The sequence below is a fragment of the Amblyomma mixtum genome, chromosome 8 (assembly GCF_055824585.1).
Source record: "Amblyomma mixtum isolate Tamu chromosome 8, ASM5582458v1, whole genome shotgun sequence".
Lineage (NCBI taxonomy): Eukaryota > Metazoa > Arthropoda > Arachnida > Ixodida > Ixodidae > Amblyomma > Amblyomma mixtum.
This window is the reverse complement of record NC_143019.1, coordinates 55364448-55387715: the sequence shown is the minus strand read 5'-3', so window position 1 is coordinate 55387715 and position 23268 is coordinate 55364448. Positions and strand designations below refer to the sequence as shown.

The following is a 23268-nucleotide window of genomic DNA, read 5'->3' as shown; positions in this document are numbered from 1 at the left end:
GCAGGTAAAGGATGCGGAGTCTTTTTAGGCTAGCACTTGAAATAAAGAAGTAATCGCCGATTGAAATCCGGGCGCCCTTCAAGCTTCTCCGCAGCGTACAACGCCAAGTGGGGGGCGCATGAGGACGTCATCGAAGGTATCGGTACATTTCAAACGCACTAACTCCTGCTTTGAAGGAAAAAAAAAAAAAACAACGCCACCGAAGGCGAACCCTGTCGAGAGTTGTTTGGCAGCCTCTAACGAGTCAGGGCAGGGTGTGACTGACGACAGCAGTAATTTGAAATCATACCTTATGTGACGTCACGCTGAGTTTCCCCGCAGTCCTCCGATGCACTGAGGAGAAGCGCATAATTCAATCGTCGATTACGACACTGTTTTAAATGCTAGTGCAAAAACACTCAGCATGCTTTACCTACAGCCTTTATAGGTTTGAATCCTTGAATATCGCGAAATTCTCAAAAAAGTGCTGCAGTTGCCCTTTAAGAAAGCACCACCTGCTCTTTTATATCCTCACCGTAGAACTTTTCCACCAGTGTCTCGTTGGCGTACACATCCGGATAGGTCATGAGGAGAGCCATATCCCGGGCCTTCGACAGAAGTGTGGTCTTCATAGGGTCCTGTATCCAGGAGGTGTTCTTAATCTTGTACACCACAGAGTCCATCAGGTTGGTCAGCACACTTCGAGCGGACTCCACCACATTCGGGGGGACGACTGAAGAACAGCACGTCCATGCGAAAGTCAGGGCCATCACCATGACATAAGCAACATTGTGTAAAGAATAGAGCGCAGGTGCTTCAAATATCCGCCTCAAGGTGTCTCTAAAGCAGTCTGGGATATATTCATGCATACTGTATAATGGAGCAAGGTCAGGGGTTTGTCTAACATGTACCAAGATATAAAAATCCGTCCGCATATCTAATTCGACAGTACAAAGCTGTGAATAAGTTGCCATTTTGTAACATATACGGATGTTATGTGTTGACATACTGGTCAACCTGTAACACACTATCAGTTCTTTGAAGTAAGAACTAAGCTTCTGCCTAATCTCGGCGAAAAAAATTGGCTGTGGTTTGGCTCTGGTTAAACCTGGAGTGACGCGAGAGCTACAGCTCGCTGAGTGAAACTCGATCAGTCAAAGTCAGTCTTTCGCCGCTCCGTTTCGCGGGGGGTTCCGTCATCTGCGTCCCTGGACGTGGATTCACTCTCTCCCCCTCTGTACTCCCCCCCCCCTCGGTTTCAACGGCGCGCCGTGCCGCCGGCAGCTGCTCCGCACCACGTGACCAACTACGTGACCAGCCACGGCGTCGTCACGCTGAAGGCTTAAAATTAGGGGTGTGCGAATATTCGAAAATTTCGAATATGTTTCGAATATTATATTTTTAGTATTCGTATTCGATTCGAAATCCAAGTATTCGTGTTCTTTCGAATATTCGACCCGAGGCGAATAATCGTATCGAGCCGAATATGCATTGTGAGCACCGGCGTTCATTTCGGTCCGCAAGCTCTATCGACAGAGACATAACAACATGGCGGCGCCCGGAGCAATGCGCATGGATGAAGGAAAATTTTTCCTTCGAATTTTTCCTTCGAGGAAGGAAAATGTTTCCTTTCTCCAAGGGCCATGCCGTAGCTGACTGCGCTGGTGAGCTTTTTTGTGGCTATACCTGCGAAGCTGCTATAGTCAGAGCTGTGCACGAAGTACCTCGCAATACATGCCAGGTCAGTGCCAATTGAAAGGGCATTTTCTGTGGCTGGAGGACTCGTTTCAACTAGAAGGGAACTACTTCTGCCTGACCATGTGGAACAGCTGGTTTTCCTTCACAACAACTTGTTATGTTCATCCCAGCAACGCGCTTTTCTGCTGATGGCTAGCTAGTCTTAATCAATGCTGTGTACTAGCCATCCTCTCTGATATTTCCATTCTTCTAAGAATAATGTTCGAGACTTTGGTACTTTTTGTGCAGCCACACACACCTTTTGTGTTAATTTAATCATCGATAGTTTAACTGTGATGTTCTTGGGTGCTCAAATAAATGTTTTGTAGTGGTTAAATGCGTCTGTCCTTGATTATTCGATATTCGATTCGATATTTGGAATCAAGTATTCGTATTCGATTCGTATTCGAAAATTTGATATTCGCACACCCCTACTTGAAATGCTAGCGTAATGTAGGCGCGCGGCGCACACACCAGCTGCGTGCTCGGACGTCCCTCCGCGCATGCCCACAACTGACGAGGCGGGCGGCGTTTTCTCCGCCGTCGGCGCACAGCACACACCAGCTGTGGGCTATGACGTCACTCCGCGCATGCGCACAGCTGGCGGAGCGGCGGTGCCACGGCTCAGCGCGCAGCCCCGCTGACCTCACGAAGCGGCTGGCGTAGTGTAGCTATCGCTACAAAACAGGACTAACTAGTCTATGGTAGCCGAGATTCAAGTGCTGGGAAACAAGATATTTGAAGGTCGCTTATTTACCATTCCCCGTTTGAAAAAATGATTGCATTAGATATTTTTACTGAGTTCATTCACACCAATGATAATTGAAGTTCTTGGTTCAACTCTGCCGCCGTTACACGTGATTTGCCGCATGCTCGTCAGATGTCGCTTCCATGCACCATCCACGGCTGAGGTGGCAACTAAAGGGAGACTTTGACATTGGTGGTGGCTGACTCGACAAGGCGGTCCCGGAGACACCAGAAGCGACAGTGCGAACTGAGTGACACCAACATACGGGTCGCTCAGCGACTCGCGTGTTGGCAGTCAGCGTGTTTTCCCTCACCCCCTTATCCTTCCTTTCTCTTTCTTTCTGTTCTCCGTGTTTTCTTTTGTTATTTATGTGTAACGGCTAATTAGTAATTAGTGGTCTATGAGGAAACGAAACGGCGCAGCAACTATCGCACTTCTCGGCGAGCACCACCATCACGCCATAAGGGAGGAGAGGAAGGTGGAAGTGAGAGAGGAAAATAGGAAAAGGTGGGGGAAAAAACTGCCTCAATTCGACGGAAAGGAAATAGCTGCGTAATAATCATTATCATCTTGCCACAAAACCTGCCAAGCGTTCAAACTTGGACTCCCAAGAGCAAGTGTTCGCGTTCTCTTGCTTTTGGACTGACTAGCGCACAGATCGAAGTTGATGAAGACAACGACATCCAGAGCAAAACGCGAGAGGCTGGCAGTTTAACAACGTGAGCACCCTGACCAATCCCCCGCTGTGAGTATGTGACATTAAACCTGAGGACATCATAATCATCATTATCATCATCTTTAACATGCGTGATGTTGTGCGCAGTGTTGGCGCAGTGTGCGCAGCTTTAGCAGTGCTAGAGTTCTCTTTTAAGGCGAAGGCCTTTAATGGCTCATACGTTCGTCCGTTAGCAGAGGGTGTCACACCTTTGGCACCGTTTAACCCGTGATAACTCGGGAATTAAAAAAGATAGGAGAAAACGAATGGCTGCTTCATAAGAGGAGCAAAAATAAACCTCGAAGCCAAGTTTGATGACTAGATTAATTAGTTAATTAATTATAGGCAAAAATGTCTAAAATGCGTCGAAATAGCGCGGACGCCTACATAGCTACGGGAATGATGTGGCGTCACATCCACCGGAAGTCGTCACGGCTTAGTGGAAATTGTCACAGAATGGTCAGAAAAACGTCCGATTTGTGTCAAATTAGATGAAAAAAATGTATATTTAAGCGTAATTAACACTTAAGATCCCCGAAAGATGTACAATTTGGGTATCAATATATAGTCACGGGAACGGTGTGACGTCACATCCACCGGAAGTCGTTACGGCATAGTGTCCTCGGCTTTCACCTCTCAACACTTTAGTTGCCAAAGTGTCCTCGCAATTTCAAATTGTGCTTAGCCTCAACGTATCTCGCGTACAAAGCACGTACACTCGGTCATCCAGCTCCCTCAAAAGCCTTAAGACACTGTCACTACAACAAAGGAATACGCACAGGTACTTAGGTAGCGTTGCGTTAGGGCCAACGCCATTACACTTGAGATGGTTTCGTAGCAGAACTCGTATGCATAGCCTTCGCTGCCACCCCGTTCCGCCGATGCTCTGGAGAACCAGGCGCCGTGGGCTAGCGGTAGGAGGCGGCGGAGTAGGGTCCAACCCAACAGGATCCGTGCGTCGTGGCGGGGCATATGTTTGATGTCCATGAGCAACCCGGCGACCGCCGGCGCATTATCCCAAAGCAGCACGGGATCCGTAGCCTTTAAAATCTTGCTGGTGTAGTGTTGGACCACCCACGCCCATTGGTCTGAAATATCGATGCCATTTATCGATACCTACCAATTATATAACATCGAGCGACACTCGATATCTACCATTTATCGATCAAGCGAGCCTGTGATGTTTGCGTTATAGGAACTCGAACAATAACGTGAAGTGGTTTTGGTTTTGGTTTATGGGGTTTAACGTCCCAAAGCGACTAAGGCTATGAGAGACGCCGTAGTGGAGGGCTCCGGAAATTTCGACCACCTGGGGTTCTTTTACGTGCGATTAAAGTACTAGGCTATTTTGTAATTGTTTTACACCGACTCTGGAGTGCCACAAACGTAGGTTGCCACTCGTAAATGGCTCCTGTACCGTCAGGCATGTTGTAGGCAGCATTTTCTAAAGTCAAACAGTTGACAGTTGAACAGGGTGTAATTTGTACAGGCAAAGCACATCATGTGTTTTACGAGCATGTGAGGTACAGAAGTCATTATATGACTCATTAAGATATGTCGGGTTCGTACAAAATTTGAGGGTTGATATACTTTAGCACTGTATAGTATTCTGTAAAGTTTCGGTATTATTGTAAAGGGAAAGTTAGCTGTAACTCCAGTGCAGTAGTGAATATTACAGAACTTGGGCGACAAATACCTGACTCAGGAGGAAAACGGCGCGAAAAAACGTGGACAAAAGAGAGACAAACACGACAGGACCAGCGCCAACTTGCAACTGAATCAACTGATTCAGTTGCAAGTTGGCGCTGGTCCTGTCGTGTTTGTCTCTCTTTTGTCCACGTTTTTTCGCGCCGTTTTCCTCCCGAATCATGAACCAACTAGCCCAAACTAGAGTTCTTGAAATACCTGACATTTACATTAAAGCATTCGTAAGAAGGAATCGGAGGCAGTTTTAGATTTAAAGGTGGTAGGAGCTTCTACATGACTAATAGCCATGTACATGACTGAAAGATTTAATGTCACCTGATTAAAATTAGATTAGCATCTAGATGTTATTAAATAGCTCCGACCCAGGATTGTTTAATGTCATCAGGGCCTAATGAGGTACGCTACTGAATGAGTTTGGCGAACTCGTTCGCATTCGATTTCGCATTCGGGCGAGCAGTGGAAGATCACACAACGATAATCTGGAGCCATATTTTCAAACATTTCATTTCATTCTGGCTTCACTTGATCCCCTGCCATTATTCGCTGTTCATGTTGACGTAGGCAAGGGGGGGTATAAATATAAACAAAAAAGAAAGAAACCTTGTGGAACAAGATGATACCCGGTACACAATGTTCAGACGCTGTGAGAGCATATGCACAAAAAAGAAGTACGTCTTATTGTGCGATTTCACAGTATAGGCCCGCATTAAAATATCACTGCTTTGGTGGGCAGGGTCATGATATTGTGATTCATAGAGATCCGAGTAGAAAAAAAGCAAAAGCTTTAAAAATACGAAAAAATGTTTTGTCTTAGCTACTGATTTTTTTTTTGTTTTCAAGCGACTTTCTGTTATCTGTAGTTTGTTTTTTCTGTGATACTTTTCAGTACTATTGTAAGGTATCGGTAGCGTTCGCGGGGTCATCAGAACGCGGCTGGGGGTGCTCAAAGCGAAGCGTCTCCTTTCTTGGAACGCGGCCGTTCGCGAACGCGCCGGCAAGTATACGGGTGTCCCCCCACCCGCGGTACCGATTCGCACACGTGCTGGCACGGATGTGTATTTGTGTTTGTTTTTATGTTTATGTAGTGGTAGATAGGGTGGTTTACCTTGTTGAAGCCGGAGGGCTGGCCATGCCCTGGAAGAACCAATCATGTTAACAGCACAACATGATTGGAAGTTACGGAATGTGGGCCGGGCCTTTAGGGCTTTAAAACTGGGCCCCGGAGCCATAAGGGGGGTTCTGCGCTAAGGTCAGATGCAACGCATCTTCGGCAACGCCGAGAGGGGCCTCCCCTAGTGATTAGCCAGATCCGACCTTTTTGTTGTTGTTTGTCCTTTTGCCGTTAATTTGTCTCGAATGCCTTAACTTGTGTGTGCAATGTAAATAGCTGTATATAAATCTTCAGTTATTGCCTTTTTTATCCCTGCGTGTCAACACATCTTGAGACCGTCTCTGACGGGCACCCCTGGTGCGAAGAGCTTCAGTCTTGGAGTTGAAACCAACCCGTCTCTGGCGGGGCACCGCTGGTGCAATAAGGAAGACGGAAGAACCTGATCTTTACTGGCGCAGTCGACGAGGATCCTGCGGCCATCGGAAGACGGCGCAGGAAGAAGACAAGGCAGGGAGAAAGGTGACGACAAGGCGACAGGTCAGCGTTCGTGAACGGACCTGCGGAGACACGGCGGCAAGGACGCAAGGACCACGGCAGGTGTCCAGCGACGCGGGACTGCGTCCGGTCAAGGAGGCAGCGCGTCGAGAACTCGACAGTCACCGGCGGGTCGCAGCAAGGCGACAGCAGCGGGCACAGAACCAGCGGCGTCCGACAGCTCATCGCAGCGTGCGGTGAAAGTGGAGGTGGACTCCGACGCCAAGGAGCTGGCAATGCGGATCGACGCATCGAAACCGTGAGTTTCCTTGGTCGCATTGTTCACGTCCCTGTGTTCGAGCCGGCAGGACAGTTGAGGAGTACAGCTAGCGGTATGGAGGGTTATCCATGCCGGCCCTCACTCGATGTGAGGTACCAAGTGCAATTAGCGAAGGCGCGGTTAGCGTACTTTCAGGCTTAACTTGCGAAAGTAAATGGCGGAAAGGCGCTTCTTCGCGAGGAAGAACCTCAGGATGTTAAGTATGTCTTGGGGGTATTAGAAGCGAGACGCCAGCAGGTAGAGCTCGAGATTTCTAAGATCAAGGAGTCTAGGAGAGCTAGTGAACTAGCCAGGGAGAACTGCTCCGAGTCGCGAGAGGTGAGGCAGCCTGTGCTGGAAGACAAAGGATTATGCTTGTCATGCACAGGTCAGGGAAAAAGCAGTGAAGACGCTGAAAGCAATCAGCCGGTATGCGGGAACGCATCTTTCTTAGGAAACGCCGCGAAAGGTTCAGGAAGTGAAAACAGGATTCCTGAAGGACGCGAAAATACCACAGCTTTTCCGCCACCACGGGCGTCTAGCAAAGAACAGGAGCAGCCCAATTCTAGTGATCTAGGGCCAATCGTGACCAAGGTGTCCGATAACAAACAGGACAGCGGTGGAATTCCTGTAGGCTCTAAGATTGTGACCTCTGACGCGGAGCTAGTAACAGCCAGTGAAAATCTGGCGTTGCCGCAACCGCACCCTGTGTCGGGTATGGAGCATGAAGTGCCCCGTAGCGTTTCTGGTGGCAAGAGCCCTTCATCTGAGGCAAAGAGCGGAGGTGGGCCTGTTGGGCCGACCGGGCAGAACGCCGCGCAGATGAACGCACCCGGTGTGTGCCCGACCAGGTCAGTTGAGGACCCGGAAATGTGTGGCGACTTGCCGCAAGGCAAGCCCGGGTCAAGTGACTGTCAGGGAGCTCATGGAGCCTCGGAGTCAGACTATGCCACGGGGCCAGCGGGCGCTGATCAAGCACGGAGCGGTGGTTTCAAAGTTTGCTCGTGCAGTAAAGGTGCAGATGGCCCCGGGCGAGGTGGAGTGGCAGGAGGCAGGTGCGTGGCTTTCACGCTGAAAGTCGACGCGAGGAACAGTATGTTCCGTGCTAGAGGTCGGCAGATCAAGTGTAGTAAAACCGGCCTCACTGGTACGGTTAGAATGAGGAGAGGATATGCCCCTTGCGCAGGGCGCGGCCCGTGCTGGCGCGCCGGAGAGAGCGTGCCCTCAGGTGCGTCGTGTAGTGAGGGGTTTGGACCCATCAAAACCCGGGACGTTTTTGATCCTGGAGGGCACCATCTTTTCAGTTCGCGCCCCGTTGTGGCGCCAGCCTAATGAGTGAGTTACCGTTTAGGCGTTAATTGTGTTACTGACAACACGTGGTGGCTCGAATGTACACAGGGACGCTCGGTGCGACTAAGGAGGCTCACGTGGCCACTTACGGACATCGTACGAGTGCTAGTGAACGCTCCAGTCGCGAGTGTCGGTGCGTATGTGTGCTCATTCGCGAGCAGGACGGCAGTGGGCATGCAAGTGAACTGAGTAGCCTATCAACTTGGACTCCGTTTTACGGCGCACAGCAAGCGTGTCACTGCGTGTATTTGAGTGCGCAATTTGCTTGTGTTGTTTTGGTGCTCGTGTGCATTTTTTTTTGCTGTTTGGTTTTGTTGGTGCCAGTGTTGGTGTAGCTGCGGCATGTCACCCACAGGGTGGTTTTGTGACCCGTACCGATCCCTTTGTTATAATTCTAAAAGTGGCATTTGAGCCCTTTGTAGAATCTTGGGGAGGGCGTGTAAGGTATCGGTAGCGTTCGCGGGGTCATCAGAACGCGGCTGGGGGTGCTCAAAGCGAAGCGTCTCCTTTCTTGGAACGCGGCCGTTCGCGAACGCGCCGGCAAGTATACGGGTGTCCCCCCACCCGCGGTACCGATTCGCACACGTGCTGGCACGGATGTGTATTTGTGTTTGTTTTTATGTTTATGTAGTGGTAGATAGGGTGGTTTACCTTGTTGAAGCCGGAGGGCTGGCCATGCCCTGGAAGAACCAATCATGTTAACAGCACAACATGATTGGAAGTTACGGAATGTGGGCCGGGCCTTTAGGGCTTTAAAACTGGGCCCCGGAGCCAAAGGGGGGTTCTGCGCTAAGGTGAGATGCAACGCATCTTCGGCAACGCCGAGTAGGGGCCTCCCCTAGTATTAGCCAGATCCACCTTTTTGTTGTTGTTTGTCCTTTTGCCGTTAATTTGTCTCGAATGCCTTAACTTGTGTGTGCAATGTAAATAGCTGTATATAAATCTTCAGTTATTGCCTTTTTTATCCCTGCGTGTCAACACATCTTGAGACCGTCTCTGACGGGCACCCCTGGTGCGAAGAGCTTCAGTCTTGGAGTTGAAACCAACCCGTCTCTGGCGGGGCACCGCTGGTGCAAGGAGAGTAGAAGAACCTGATCTTTACTACTATGTAGTTCTGTAGCACTGTTCTATCATAACTTCGCAAAACTCAGTTGTTACTAGGAGAGTTTCTGTTGGTACTATAAGTTGGGCAAAAACATTACAAAAAATCTCTCGTGACGACAGCAAATTTCCTGTTCTTTCGACTGGATATTCGTAACAAAATTTGCAAAGTCTGGATATCTACGTTGTTTTCAAAAATGATTTGTTTCAACGAAGCGAGGTATTTGAACAGAATGGATATCGACCTGCCACAGCCTGTATACTGTGAAATCAAAAAGCACGGCGCATACAGCAGCGAACGCACCTTTCGAAATTGAGCCTTCCGTGAGAGTTCCAAGCATTTCCACAGTCGTTCGCGTCAGCCCGAATATTTTTTCCAGGCGGAGGTCGTATATGAATTTCCGCACTGCAGCGAAGGAAAACGTGAAACTTTAAATTTTTTTCACACTTCTACGACGCGCGCAGCAATTTATAGCCGCAGCAACGCCACCTCTCTTTCAATGAAAGTACCATAAATTGCTTAGAAGTGGGAGATATTTGGTCACCGCTGTCCGTTTGTCTACTGCGACGTGGCGCTGCTTAATGAGAGTGAAGGCTTACGTCATAGCGAGAGCTGCTGATGTAGCTGTCTCAATACCGTCTATGAAGCGCCGCCTCGAGAAGAAAAAGGGAACAAAAAATTGGCAAGTGTTTACGCTATGCTGCAAGCCTCGTTAATGTGAGCGAAAGATGCCGGCACGCTGCTGCTTGTTATTGGTTAATAAATCGTCAGAAATTGTGGGCAAGCGCATTTTTAATTACCAAATGGCTTATGAACTAAATTTGCTCACATATCATAAGATCCAACTGTAAAAATCGATATATCCGCCGATTTGTCTTCGGCAGGCTTTAATTTTTTTCCTATTAACGTTTTTGCTGTAGTCGAAAACGTTCCACGTGGGTTTTATATGGCGATCTTGAACTACACGATGCGAGCGATGCACAAATTTTATAAGATTTTGCAAAGAACTAGAAAAAAGATTGATTCATAGGTGCTTAACGTACCAAAGCGACTCAGGCTATGAGGGACGCCGTAGTGAAGGGCTCCGTAAATTTCGACCACCTGGGGTTATTTAACATGCACTCACATCGCACAGCACACGGGCCTTTAGCAATTCGCCCCGGTTGAAATGCGACCACCACGGCCGGGATCGAACGAAAATACGGCTGCATCGTGCGAAAATTCACACGCTTTCGAAAGCATACAGGCAAAGCAACCCCTCCAGTGCACGTAACTGGTCGAAAAAGGCAAATTTTGTCGAGCCACAGCGCCAAGGGTATTCGAGTTTTCGAAATTCTAATAACTGGTATGGCTGTTACTAACGACTGGTTACAAATCTCGAACTGCAATTAAGCGCCTAACTCTAATAGTAAAAAGCTAATTATTAAAAATTAGTTAAACAGCTTACTGCTTAACACGATCCACTGGTTCTCTTGTAGCCACCGCGGTGGCTCAGTGGTTATGGCACTCGGCTGCTGACCCGGAAGACGCGGGTTCGATCCCGGCCTAGGCGGTGGAATTTCCATGGAGGCGAAACTCTAGAGGCCCGTGTACTGTGCGACGTCAGTGCACGCTAAAGAACCCCAGGTTGTCGAAATTTCCGGAGCCCTTCACTACGGCGTCCCTCATAGCTTGAGTCGCTTTAGGACGTTAAGCCCCAATAAACCAACCAACCCGCTAACACTAGTGATACTCTGCCGCAGATGCTAGATTTTCGCCCCAAAAAGCCGATTTTTGAAAATTTTTGAAAGAGTTTGCTGAAAAACTCGGTATATGATCAGGCTGGGGCTTTTGTTTCGTACATTAACGCCCTTAAGTTTACCCTTAAGGTGGAGGTTTCTGAACTTCCTAAAATTCTAGGCATTTAGTATTTCTTGGAGACATTCTAAAATACACCCAGAAATCTTCTCGCTTTTTGCGATGTCTGTAGTTTCATCCCGAAATGAGTGCCAGAAAGTACGTACTGATGAGCTCCGTGGCGATGATGCGTTTTAAGATCCGCGAATCGAGAATGCTGTGGTCGTAATCCTGTATGTACTCCTGGTAGAGACCCTCCAAATCAGTATCGCTTAGCTCTTGGTGTTTTAGCCTCAGCCAGTTCTCGTCCTCGGTGTTGATCCTCATCTGCATCAGCGAGACACTTTTAAATTGCACACATTCCACTCATAACCAGCAATTCTGGACAAAACCATTTTTCAACGGGAAAGAATTTATGAACGCATTTTGTTATGTATTTTAAGATTTCACTGCAACAATGAATACATCCACAGATATCTTGACAGCCTGCTTGCATTTTCTTGCTATTAACGTTTTCGTTATTGCCAAAGTGTTCCCCATTGTTTTTTTATGGCAGTCTTTAAGTGCTCGATGCGAAAGATTTGAAACTTTAAAAGTAAAGTTTTGCAACACATCTGAAGAATGGACCATTACCTTCAACATTTCCATAACAGTAGCTTACCATTTTGCAATGTTCAAAATTTTTGTCCAAGAATGATGGACATGGCTGCACAGACTACTGAATTGACTGATTTTAAGGCGAAAGCCTTTAATGCCTCATCGTTGTCGGCAGAAGGTTGTCAGCAGAGGTGTCACGCTTTTCGGTTGATCGAAATGGTCATGACGTCAGAGTGCGCGGATTCGTAGTAATGAGGTCATCCACGTATGCCTGTTGGAGAAGAAGACAACTAATAAAATAGTTGTCGTTCGCTCCGACAGGGGGCGTAAGGCGTCCGTGGGTGACCACATTACGTACCCCATTACTGCGAACAGAGCCATGGATGCAACCGAACTCATCGAAGCAGAGAGAAAGTCGTGTTAAAGAAGCAGTCAAAGTCGGCAGTCAAAGTGTGTAGCTGTAATGTGCCGTCAAAGTTGTAGTCAAATAAAGCACTAGTACAGCACAAACAGCCTCGCAGTCAATGCCAAACAGTGCTCCAGGAAAGGCTTTCGCCTTGCAGCACTTTAGAGAGACAAAGTGCCCCCTGAATGTTTTTTTTGTATGGGGAGTAGATTGCCGCTCGAAGCTACAAAGAGGCACCTATTTCTCCTCTGCTCGTGCTGTTATCTACTATGCGCTCGATATGACTTGAAACACGTATGACTTGAAACACGTGCGGACTGAACTTTGTGAGGTTTCCGCTTTATAGTCAACGAATGTGCTTTCCGTCCAACTCGCACGAATATTGAATACGCTTTGTTCATTGTATCGAAGGTCAAATGCAAAATTTCGATTGCCGTCAGGCTCGCATTGCTTTGTAGAACTGAACGCCTTCCAAAGCTCGTGTGTTGTAGAGCAATATTTGAGCGTGATAGTGAGTTCTACAGCCTATCAAAAGCTCCCTGCATGTGCAAATATTCCTCCTTACTCAAGGTGCCAATGCGAGATTACCGTCATGTTTGCAATGTTGACCCTATTATATCATGAAGCCACTATTGTGGATGCGAGATATAGCCCGCAGTTGGAATGTGCCAGCGGTGAGCTCGTTTAAAGGCCTTAGCAGACACCGTTTAGTCCTATAACTCAAGGAACAAAGTGCAGTGAATGATAGACGCCCTAAATAGGCGAAGCGCTAATAGGCTTATGGTTCAAAAATAAACTGGTGTTAACCACTATGGTTAAATGGCAACCGCAGTTTGAGTTAAGTCTAGTGAGCGAATATGTCAACCTTGACTAAACGGTGACGGTCTTTTCTAGGGGACAGGGGTGAGGGGTTTAAAAGGTATCGCTGGAACTTATCCTGCTGCACCAGAAGTAATAGCTTGGAAGCTCTTTAGGCTTAGTGTACATTATTATCATTCCTTTAATACGCACGCCAACGATAGGTTCTTGAGAACCTCTGTTACTGCTGGCTTGAACCGCGCGCACTTCAGCAGCTATTACGAGACATCAGTTCGCGGTATTTGCTATCTCAACGAAGGATGTTGCGTACCTCTAAAATGTAATCTTGTATTTCCGGGGGGCTCTTAAACATGCCGAACTTGACGAAAACTGGTATTCCATATTCGAAGGACAGGCCTGTGACCCGATCCAGGATGTTGAAGTCTTGGTCGTAAGGCATGTCAGAGAGGTCGAGGCCCAACCGGGATAGGAAAAGCTTTAACGAGGGCACCTGCACGCAAGGCAGCACATAATTCACCGCTAAGTAAGCGAATAAACTGTGTTCCTACTGCGAATGGCATGAAGCGGCATTTAAGTAAGCATGCGAGAGATCACAGAATGCGTAGCATTACATTTCTCACACTTACGAAGATATTTTTCCTGTGGTTTGAGTGCGTCATAGGAATTCGCTTTCCCCAAGAATTTCTTTGCTGACGTCATAGCCGCTGTAATGTTTCCTCAGAACGTTCAGTCAGGGAAGGGAAGGAGATCTTGCAATCCTATAGTCGCTCCTACCAAGTTGGGTTCTGCCGACAGCTGTGGCCATAAATCTACCTACATAATTTTTTAAGCGTGCTGACCACTTATAGGTTTTCCTCGAGGTAAAACGGTTTCGGAAGTCACAGTAACTAGTATTCAGCGTAGGTGACAGGTTGAGCACCTTTTACTGCGGTCGGAATGTCGCTTAGTTACCGCTTGCGCCTTCAGCGCTAGACAAGAGTACTGTCACGAAACCTGGCGTCCGCGAGTCTGAGAATTTTTTAAAAACTAATAACCATGAGTCCGGTTTCAGACCCATTATTTATAAGACTGCTAGTAATACTTTGTGTCCAAAACATTTTATATACATGTTTGCAATGACGACCACACCATGGTGAGACACGAACAAGAACAAGAACAAGTGGTGGGCAGTGGACATCGCAGAGATGTCTTTTAGAATGAATGGACCTCCTCCTGACCTGGCTCGTTTGGCGAGAGCTGGTCGCTTACGGCGTTATAGAAATTTGATCAGGTTTTCGTTATGTTCACATCTAGAGTAAGCAGCGGCTCTCTGAAGATGATGTCTTCAATGAGCCTGTGCTGAAATATATTGTCTGAACACCTCTCGGCTTTTTTAACCGTATCGCACGAAATTCTCTAGTATTCTTAGAGAGCGAAACTACTTCCAAAGTGGCAACGACTTTTGGGACAATTGGATTTCACCTGTGCGCTAAGCCTTGCGAGATTGTATCGCAGAAAAACATGCAAAATTCGCCTTTGTCCAAATAAATTCTATCGATGTCTTGGGAGAACATACGTACTAACAGGAGAGCGCAGAATTTACAGCCCTATGCTACCTGAACGTCTGTCGGGAAGAATTAGTTTGAGCCAGTACCACTGGGAAGAAGAAAGGAGGAGAAGAGATGGCCATGAGGACGTAACGACACCGCGGACAACGATTGCGCGAAACCTGGGTAACTATAGGCTCCAACAGCGGTGAAAAATTTTTAACGAGAGCTCCAGTTTCGTAGTATACGCAAGAAACACTTCCCTCCGCGGCAGCGACTACACGAATTATTTCGCAATAAAGTTTTTTTTTTCGCCCGAGACGGAAAACACTGGAAAGGGTTGCAGCTGAACGAATATCTCATTAAAGATGACCTTCTCCGCAGTAACCAAGAGATCCGTACCTCTGAGTGCGCAGAATCGGATCCCAAGCTGGTGCAAGCCCGAAACAAGCCCGCAGCCTTCTCTGCGGCCTTCTGACCGCTTGAGGGGATGTCGATATTCACCAGCATGTCCCTGAGCGCTTGCTGCGTGTAGTCGTCTATCTGTGGAGATAAGAAAACTTTGAAGAGAGTGCACACGTGACACTGAGGTCTGCGTTGAGTTAGCCGACCTCACATTAATTTAAACGTGACATTGTAGTGAGGTATAGCGGACAGGATGTACGAGTCATACCGTCGTATACTAAATATACTAAATCTGCTCCATTTTGTTTCAGACATATTGTAAGTGGGTGGACGTAATACACGAGGTAAGGCCTGGTCATATGCGCGTAATAAAAAAAAAAGTTGAAGTGGTATTCACGTAGTATGACAGCAGATTTGGCGTCAGCTGTTCAGTTACTTCTTGTGTACGGGACTATGTATATTAAGGAGGACAGATGGCTTGGTTTGGTTTGGTTTATTGGGGTTTAACGTCCCAAAGCGACTCAGGCTATGAGGGACGCCGTAGTGTTATCACGGATTTATTGGGTCAGGTCATATATTATATAGCTCCATTATTGGCTTATTGGTCATGTGATATGGCCAACAGAATTTATCGCTTATGCATGACGGCTGCTGGATTTCGGAGCGTCTCGCCATAATAACCGAACAGTAACAAACGTTTCGGTAAACCAATGATACAATAACTGTTATTTTTATGTTGCCTTTGTTTCTTAATGTATAAATGAAATTTCAAAAGCATCAAACATTCAATCCCCGGCTAGTTGTATCGACTGAATAATATTTTATCACATACATACTACATGTACAGTTATCAAGAATCCTAACTTGGTAGTTTTCTTCTCGATAGTTTCGGGTACTAGCAGCGAGGCATAAAATGTTCTAGAAAATATTACAACATGTATACTTCCAGGTTTTGCAGCACGCTTATTAGGTGTCAGTTTCTTTTGTAATGCGAATTTTGTGCCGACAGAAACTGAAGTTAATTTACTATTGGAAAGAATTAGCACTATGTTCTGTTAGCATTAGATGTGTTCCGCATTTTTGAGGTTAATGGTCTGGATTACCAAGCTCCGCGCACTGGCTAATATCTCTGCAAGCACAAGCGAGACTTACTATAAAAAAAATGCTCGGCTGTCCTTGAACGTACTCCAGTGTGCAGATCCTTCCAATGTTCAGTAGTGAACAACGCTTGAGCTTTTAATTAATGAGTACTCCACAATTATGCATGACAAGCACACGTCCTCATTTTCTAACTAGTTTTCCTCTTGGCGTATAATTCAAAGTTATTTCCAACTTCTACCCGCCGTGGTGGCGCAGTGGTTACGGCGCTCGGCTGCTGACCCGAAAGACGCTGGTTCGATCCCGGTCGCGGCGGCCGAATTTCGGTGAAGGCGAAATTCTAGAGGCCCGTGCACTGTGCGACGTCAGTGCGCGTTAAAGATCCCCAGGTGGTCAAAATTTCCGGAGCCCTTCACTACGGGGTCCCTCATAGCCTGAGTCGCTTTGGGGCGTTAAACCCCATAGACTAAAGCAAACCTATTTTCAACCTTAGTAAAACAACTAATAAAAAAATTTGCCTTTTTAATGTGGTTGGTACCTTTTATACTGAAAGCACCTGCACCCTGCGGTAGCTTAGGAATAATTATACTGTAGTGATGTTCCCAAATTAAGACCCAGGAGAATGAACTAACCTTATCAAGGACGGTCTTGCCTCCTTCGAATCTACCACACACAAAGCTGTAGAAATCATTGCACGGCGCAATACCCCAGTTGAGGGTAGCGTTTATCAGCTGCGCGGCAAGATCATGACCGTCAGGCATCGGTGCAGTTGTAGACACAGGGAGATCTGTTTCCGAGGTGTCCGGTATTTCCGAGGTGTCCGGTAGTTCCGAGGTGGTCCTGCAGGTACAGACCGTTGGTGGTCTGGCGGTCGTGTTGTAAAAATGGATTGCCTTACCATTCCGGTTCCTCATCGGTATCCTCCTCCGGCGTGTTCGCTAAGAACACCAAAAGCAAAGCGAGGCGTAAATCAGGTGGTAGAATCAAACCGCGGGTGCAAATGACATGCGCTTTTACCTTGACTGCTACTAGCGAATTATAAGCGCGAAAACGTTCGGGCTGTACGCTCGCCATGTTGTGGAGCTTTTTGGGGACTGTTGGTTACCAGGAATACAGGCCGGCGGTCGTTCATTTTCTTTGACAACTTGCGGCGCCCGACAATTAAATAACAGTTATATTTTTGTGCCAAACTATACAGCAAAATACAGCATAATCGCATACATTTGTTGCGGCCCCTGAAACAAACCCAAGTTACACATCGATGTCCACTGCTCTACGCTGTAAACACGAGTACGCCTATATGGGAGTAAATGCGGAACAAACTGTCCTTTAGCGTTCTCGTTTTTCTAAAAGGGGGTGCGCTAGAGGACATTTTACTCCATTTTTACTTCTTTCTGTTTAAAGTACGGCACCTTGTCCATTGCTTCTGGTATTTTTTAAGGCGAAAGCCTTTAATGGCTCATGCTCGCGGTCGCGTTCTTTCGTGCCCTGGAATCGTGCCAACTGTCCCGATGGGCACTGAACCTCCCATGGACGTCCTGCAGACATCCTAAACATCCGCAGGACATCCATGGGACTTCCAATGCCCATTGGGTGTGGCCTCTCCTCCGCGCAGCGGCGCAACCTCCTCCCCTCCTTAGCAACCGTCGCGCCAGTGGGGGGCGCAGCTGTGCATAACAACCGTGACGTCACACAGTAGAGGTAGAACGAGCGTGCGTGCATCTGCGGTGGCAGCTGCACCACCGCTCCTTCGCCAGACGTCTCGTTGCAGTCGAGTGATTGAGACGCATGGCTCCGAAGCGACCCAGTGATTCCGCACCAAGCGGTTCGGGAAGCGGCAGTGGGTTGACCACAAGGCTTTCGTCAAGCACACTTTAGAATCTCCAAAGTGTCTTCGGTAATTTTTTTATCACTACATGTGCACAAGCAAAGACCACCGCATAGCCTTGAGAAGACAGAACAATAAAGCAATTTCACGTACAATCCGGGGGAAACGTTTGATGAATCGGAGCGTCGGATCTTGGTGTGCGATCAGCGGGTCTCCTAGTAAGGACCAGCCACCCCTTGGAACCCCCAGCGTCACCACCGCCACTGGCACCTCCGTCTCTGCCTTCGATCAGCTCGAAGTCATCGGCGTCGTCGCTTCTGCTGTCACCTGCGCCTGCCAGGTCATATAGGGAGAACATTACTCACATGCATCGCAGTCCTGACGAACGCTCAAGCGCTGTCTGTTTTCCCTCTTTAAACCCGTTCAAATCATTCCGCTGTGTGTGGGTAGAGTGTCCACCGCGGTTAAGGAGAGCGCCTTCATTTTCTGTATAACCTACATAGCATCTGTAAGACACAAGAGGCCTCAGAATCTTTTAAATGTCACCACAACTAAAAATATCTTATGTAGTTCGCATTCCTTTGTTCCATTACTGTTAGTAAGTGCGAATCACCAAGATTTTCTTCTTCTATCCCTAACCCTCAAAAGAACAAGGTTGACCAAGGCTTAGCTGATTCATTAAAAATGTAAAAATCAAGACGAAGATTGCCGAACGACGCGGAGAAAAGAAAAAAAAACGACTGCGCCATAATTTTGGTACGAATGTTGTCGGGAAAAACGGCGCCACATAGAGGTCGGTCAGTGGTGAGCATATATAGAAGAACTACATGCGCATGATTGTCTGAAATGGCGGTACCCGGCTTGCTGTGTGCGTCCTACGGCTGCTTGATGAGTCACGCTATTTTTCTTGCCATCGCTGGGATTTTCGTTACCATCGGCGAGCACACACACAAGCACGTCGCCGGCTTTTATCATAATGGGACTAGTAATGCTTTCGTAATAAGCTCATTCTTTGCTTAACACAGTCACACCGGCATGTCAAACCAGTTCGCATTCGCATGTGTCTCGACCACCAGTGTACATCGCCCATTTTAGCGACCACAAATACTGCGGACTTAAAATTGCGAGAAGCACAGCTTAACTTCCTGTTGTAAGTGCACACTTCCCATAGATAAGTGCACCCTTCATAGAAATGGGCGTGGGCAGGGTGTGTCATACGAAAGCTAAACAGCCGATGATCCTTAAAGGGACAGTGAGGAGAGCACTATTAATATTTTTTTATAGCAAAATCCGATAGTTCGGCATGTCATGGCTTTGTTGCCACTTGGCCGGCAGCGAAAGATGCATTTATTTCTAAGAAATTTGGATTCGAAGTTGAAAAAGTTTTTCCCGCCGCTCTGATTCAAACTTGGGATTCTCCTATGACGACACAGGACTAAGTGACGTGAAACCTGACGTGAACATGACGTAACGCAGACTCCGCGATTTCTGGCGGCCAGCAGTGTGGCCTAGCAGCAGCCGAAACGAAAGCTACCGCCGGCCGCACATTGAAGGCATCTATGGGCTATTGCGGCCGTCGCTACAGTCGCTTCGCTTACGTTTGCACTGGCGTTTTGCCAGCGTTACGATGGAACGAAGTTCTCGCAAATACACCTTTAGCATACCGTGTACCTTGTTGATTGGTCGCTGATTGGTCGCTGTTGATCTATGGGCGCTTATTGGTCCCGATGCTTCAGGCGCGCGCGTAGCTGCCGGGCACGTGGCGCCATCTGGCGACTTCAAGGAGATTTTCGCATGCATTGGCTGCGCCTCAGTGATTTGTGGCGTCTCGGGTCCTAGAGTTGCTAGAACCATTGGTTCCAGCAACACTGCTTTGTCCTATGACGTCATCACGCTTGTACTTGCGAGTTTGGCCTGTGGCGGCGATACCTGTCTTTTGGTTCTTGCTCTTTTCTACGTTACAAGAGCTTTGTTATCAGTATGAGTGGCGTTTTTGTAATCAGGAGCTGGTATTCTGCCGATACAAGCCAACTTCAATTTCTCCTCAGTGTCCCTTTAAGGGTAACGGAGTGGATTCAAGAGAAGGCAAGCGTAGCAGGGGGCGGCAGAAAGTTAGGTGGGTGGATGAGATTATGATGTTTGCGGGGATACGGTGGCCCCAACTGTCACACCATCATCATCATCATCAACAACATCATCATCATCAACAACATCATCATCATCAGCCTGACTACGCACACTGCAGGGCAAAGGACTGTCCCATGTCTCTCCAATTAACCCTGTCCTTTGTCAGTTGCGGCCACCGTATTCCCGCAAATTTCTTAATCTCATCCGACCACCTAACTTTCGACCGCCTCCTGCTACGCTTTCCTTCTCTTGTAATCCACTCCGTTACCCTTAAGGACCGGCGGTTGTCTTGACTTCGCATGGTATACCCTGCCCAAGCCCATTTCTTCTTCTAGGTTTCGACTAGTATGGCAAAGGACAGGGTTAATGGGAGAGACATGGGAGAGTCCTTTGTCCTGCAGTGGTCGTGGTCATGTTATGATGATGACCATTCATGGCGAAATTGCTCAGGTGATGCGGGAGAGCGCTTACCGATGGTTTTTTTTTGCATTAGCGGTACATCTTGTAGAAGAAACCTCACCTGTAGCCATCGCTGCGAAGGTTGTTAAAACGACCAACGCAATAATTCCCACGGCGAGCAGGGTGTACATCACGCCCGTGAGCACAGCCTTTAGGTCGGCTTGCCTGCAGAAAACGAGCATTAGTTTCGGTTTCAAAAGCAAGACGAACTTACAGGAGGACGAGAAGGACCTTGAAGACGGAACGCTAGTATGGGAATATAGTTGCGTCGATCTACAAGGCCAGACTGGTTGACTGCATGCATTGCCTTTTCAGTATACTGTATACCCGTGCGCACGGTCCGCATTTGTGCACTCACTGGGCTGTTTCATTACAATCTAAATTCAGTTCAGGGCATGTGTAATGCTCATACAACGGGCTAAAACTGAACACTATTAAACATACTACTGAAGATAAACATGACCAGCCGCCGCGGTGGCTCAGTGGTTATGGCGCTCGGCTGCTGACCCGAAAGACGCGGGTTCGATCCCGACCGCGGCGGTTGAATTTCTTTGGAGGAGAAATTCTAGAGGCCCGTGTACTGTGCGATGTCAGTGCACGTTAAAGAACCCCAGGTGGTCGATATTTCCGGAGCCCTTCATTACGGCATCCCTCATAGCCTTGGTCGCCTTGGGACCATAAACCAAACAGATAAACATTCCCATAAGTTTTATTGTAGCGTGAGCTACATTGGCCACAGTCTCTCCGTTTCACGTGCACTCTTGCTCGACCATACTGCGCATGTGCGAGGAACAAGTGACGTCACTACGCACAGCTGGCGTGCTTCGCCTGGCGCGCTCGCCGCTGCGGGATACTGCGCATGCGCCAGGAGATTTATTTACAGCTGGGGAGTTTGGGACACACAGTTCCGTGGGCCCCCGCATGGCCCCACTGCACTCAAACGTTCATGTCCCGGAGGCTCATGACGCTGGCAGCCCGGCCTGTGGCGATGGCTTGCATGGCCGGGTCCTCAGAACGCAGTAGGGTCTCTCAATTGGTAAGGTGCTCCAGGCCCCGCGGGGGAGGATCCGCCGGGCAGAGGAAAATGATATGGTCGAGAGTGGCTTTGGGGTGGTTGCAGAGGGTACAGGAGAGGTTTGTGAAGATTTGGTGACAGCGCGAGCGCATATAAGGGGACAGTAGGGTTGAAGCCGCCTCCAAAGTGTCTGATGATAATGGTCGAGGGTGGGGGATAGAGCCGACGCTCGGCCTTGCAGGCCTGCGTCATTTCACTGAATGAGTGCATGCGCTCCCGCGAGAACCCCAGGTCGGAGGCCGCCGGGGCCCGGTTGAGAGAAGCTCGGGCTAAAGCGTTGGCGGCCTCGTTTCCGGGATTCCCGGAGAGGGCAGGCACTCATATCAACTCCATGTGGCGGGGTGGGTGTGCGGCGAGGGAGTTCAGAATGCGAAATGCAGGGGCGTGAACTCTCCTTGCGAGCAAAATTTAGTATGGCAGTTTTAGAGTCGGATAGAATATATCGGGCCTCCGTGCGTTCGATGGCCAGGGCAATGGCGGCCTCTTCGGCCTCCTCCGAAGTGGCAGTAGGGGTTATGTGATGGGTGGCAATCGGTTGGTGGGCGGGGTTCGTGAAGGCTACAACCGCGTCCTCGCCCGTGCATGCGGCATCCACCCAAACGGCATACGGTTCCGTGCAACAGTGTTTGTGGAGCGTCCGTGCGCGAGCTCTGCGGGGTTTGTGGTAGGTGGGGTGCATGTTTTTGGGGAGAGGTTTAATAAATAATTCGCGGTGAATGTGGCGGGGGACCTGGAGCTGTGTTGGATCCGTGGCTGGAGCCGGATACCGAGGGTGTGTAGGATGTGTCTGCCGGTGGTGGTTTTCGCGAGACGTATGTATTGTGCCTGTCGGTGGGCCTCGGTAAGCTCCCATATCGTATCGTGCAGGCCTAGTTGGAGGAGTCTTTCGGTTGAGGTATTTAGGGGTAGGTGTAGTGCCGTTTTAAAAGCTGTTCGGATCATGGCATCCAGGGTGGAGATTTCCCCGGCCGCGTGTATAAATGTGGAGAGATAGGTGGTGACGAGGAGGCGCGGCTACGGCCGCTTATCCGTTATTCTCAGCCAGCGTCCGCTCCACAAAGATCGAAGAGAGGCAAGGGCCGACCGCTTACAGAAAACACACGCATCCCAGGATACAACAGTGTATGTCGACGCTGCCACATATGCCATGACAAGGGGACAAGGCACCAACAACGCAGTGGCAACTGTAGTCAACTCGGAATTACACGAGATTACCAGCGCCTCACTGCAAGACTGCACGATAGCTGAGGCTGAAGAAGCGGCCGTCGCTCTAGCGGCAGCGGAGGGCTATCGTACTGGGCGGTCACTGACAATTCTTACTGATTCACAAGCAGCCTGCCGCAACTATCTTTGCGGCAGAGTCGGTCACAGAGCGCTCCGCATACTCCGCTCTGTAGACTGCAAGACGCAACAAACACATGCAAAACCACACAAGGCGATCAAACATAAGATCATCTGGGTACCGGGGCACACGGGGGTGGCAGGAAACCAAGAGGCAGACAGGATAGCTCGAGGATATACTAACTACCGAGCATCCAACGTCAACGACCTTGAGGAATCCCTGCCAGTACCTCAGGAATACTCGGCCATACTCAACAACTACAAAGGCAGCAGGATGCGGTACCCACCACCGCACAAATCTTTAAACAAAGAAGAGGCTGTCACATGGAGACAACTTCAAACGGGGTCATATCCAAATCTAAACACACTAAGTAAAATTCACCCCACACTTTACGCACACAATTGTCCGTGGTGCCATGAAAAACCTACACTGTATCACATCACATGGGCATGTCAAAAAGTCGACATCGTCCCAGTTATACAAAACCCAAGTGTGGAGCAATGGGAGG

At 48.5% G+C, this 23268-nt stretch overlaps 1 pseudogene across 1 annotated transcript in view; it reads right to left on the bottom strand.

The window, feature by feature from the left end:
* LOC149332488 (neprilysin-1-like) overlaps nt 1-20586 on the bottom strand; it is a 28390-nt pseudogene extending 7804 nt beyond the window's left edge. Inside the window, exons 1-10 of the transcript XR_016285223.1 lie at nt 20405-20586; nt 17911-18090; nt 16828-16867; nt 16562-16769; nt 14829-14969; nt 13211-13390; nt 11246-11405; nt 9546-9647; nt 3959-4267; nt 515-712 (exon numbers count right to left, since the gene is read on the bottom strand). The product of XR_016285223.1 is annotated as a neprilysin-1-like (transcript). The remainder of the gene's footprint in view (nt 1-514; nt 713-3958; nt 4268-9545; nt 9648-11245; nt 11406-13210; nt 13391-14828; nt 14970-16561; nt 16770-16827; nt 16868-17910; nt 18091-20404) is intronic.
* Nucleotides 20587-23268: the final 2682 nt, after the last annotated feature.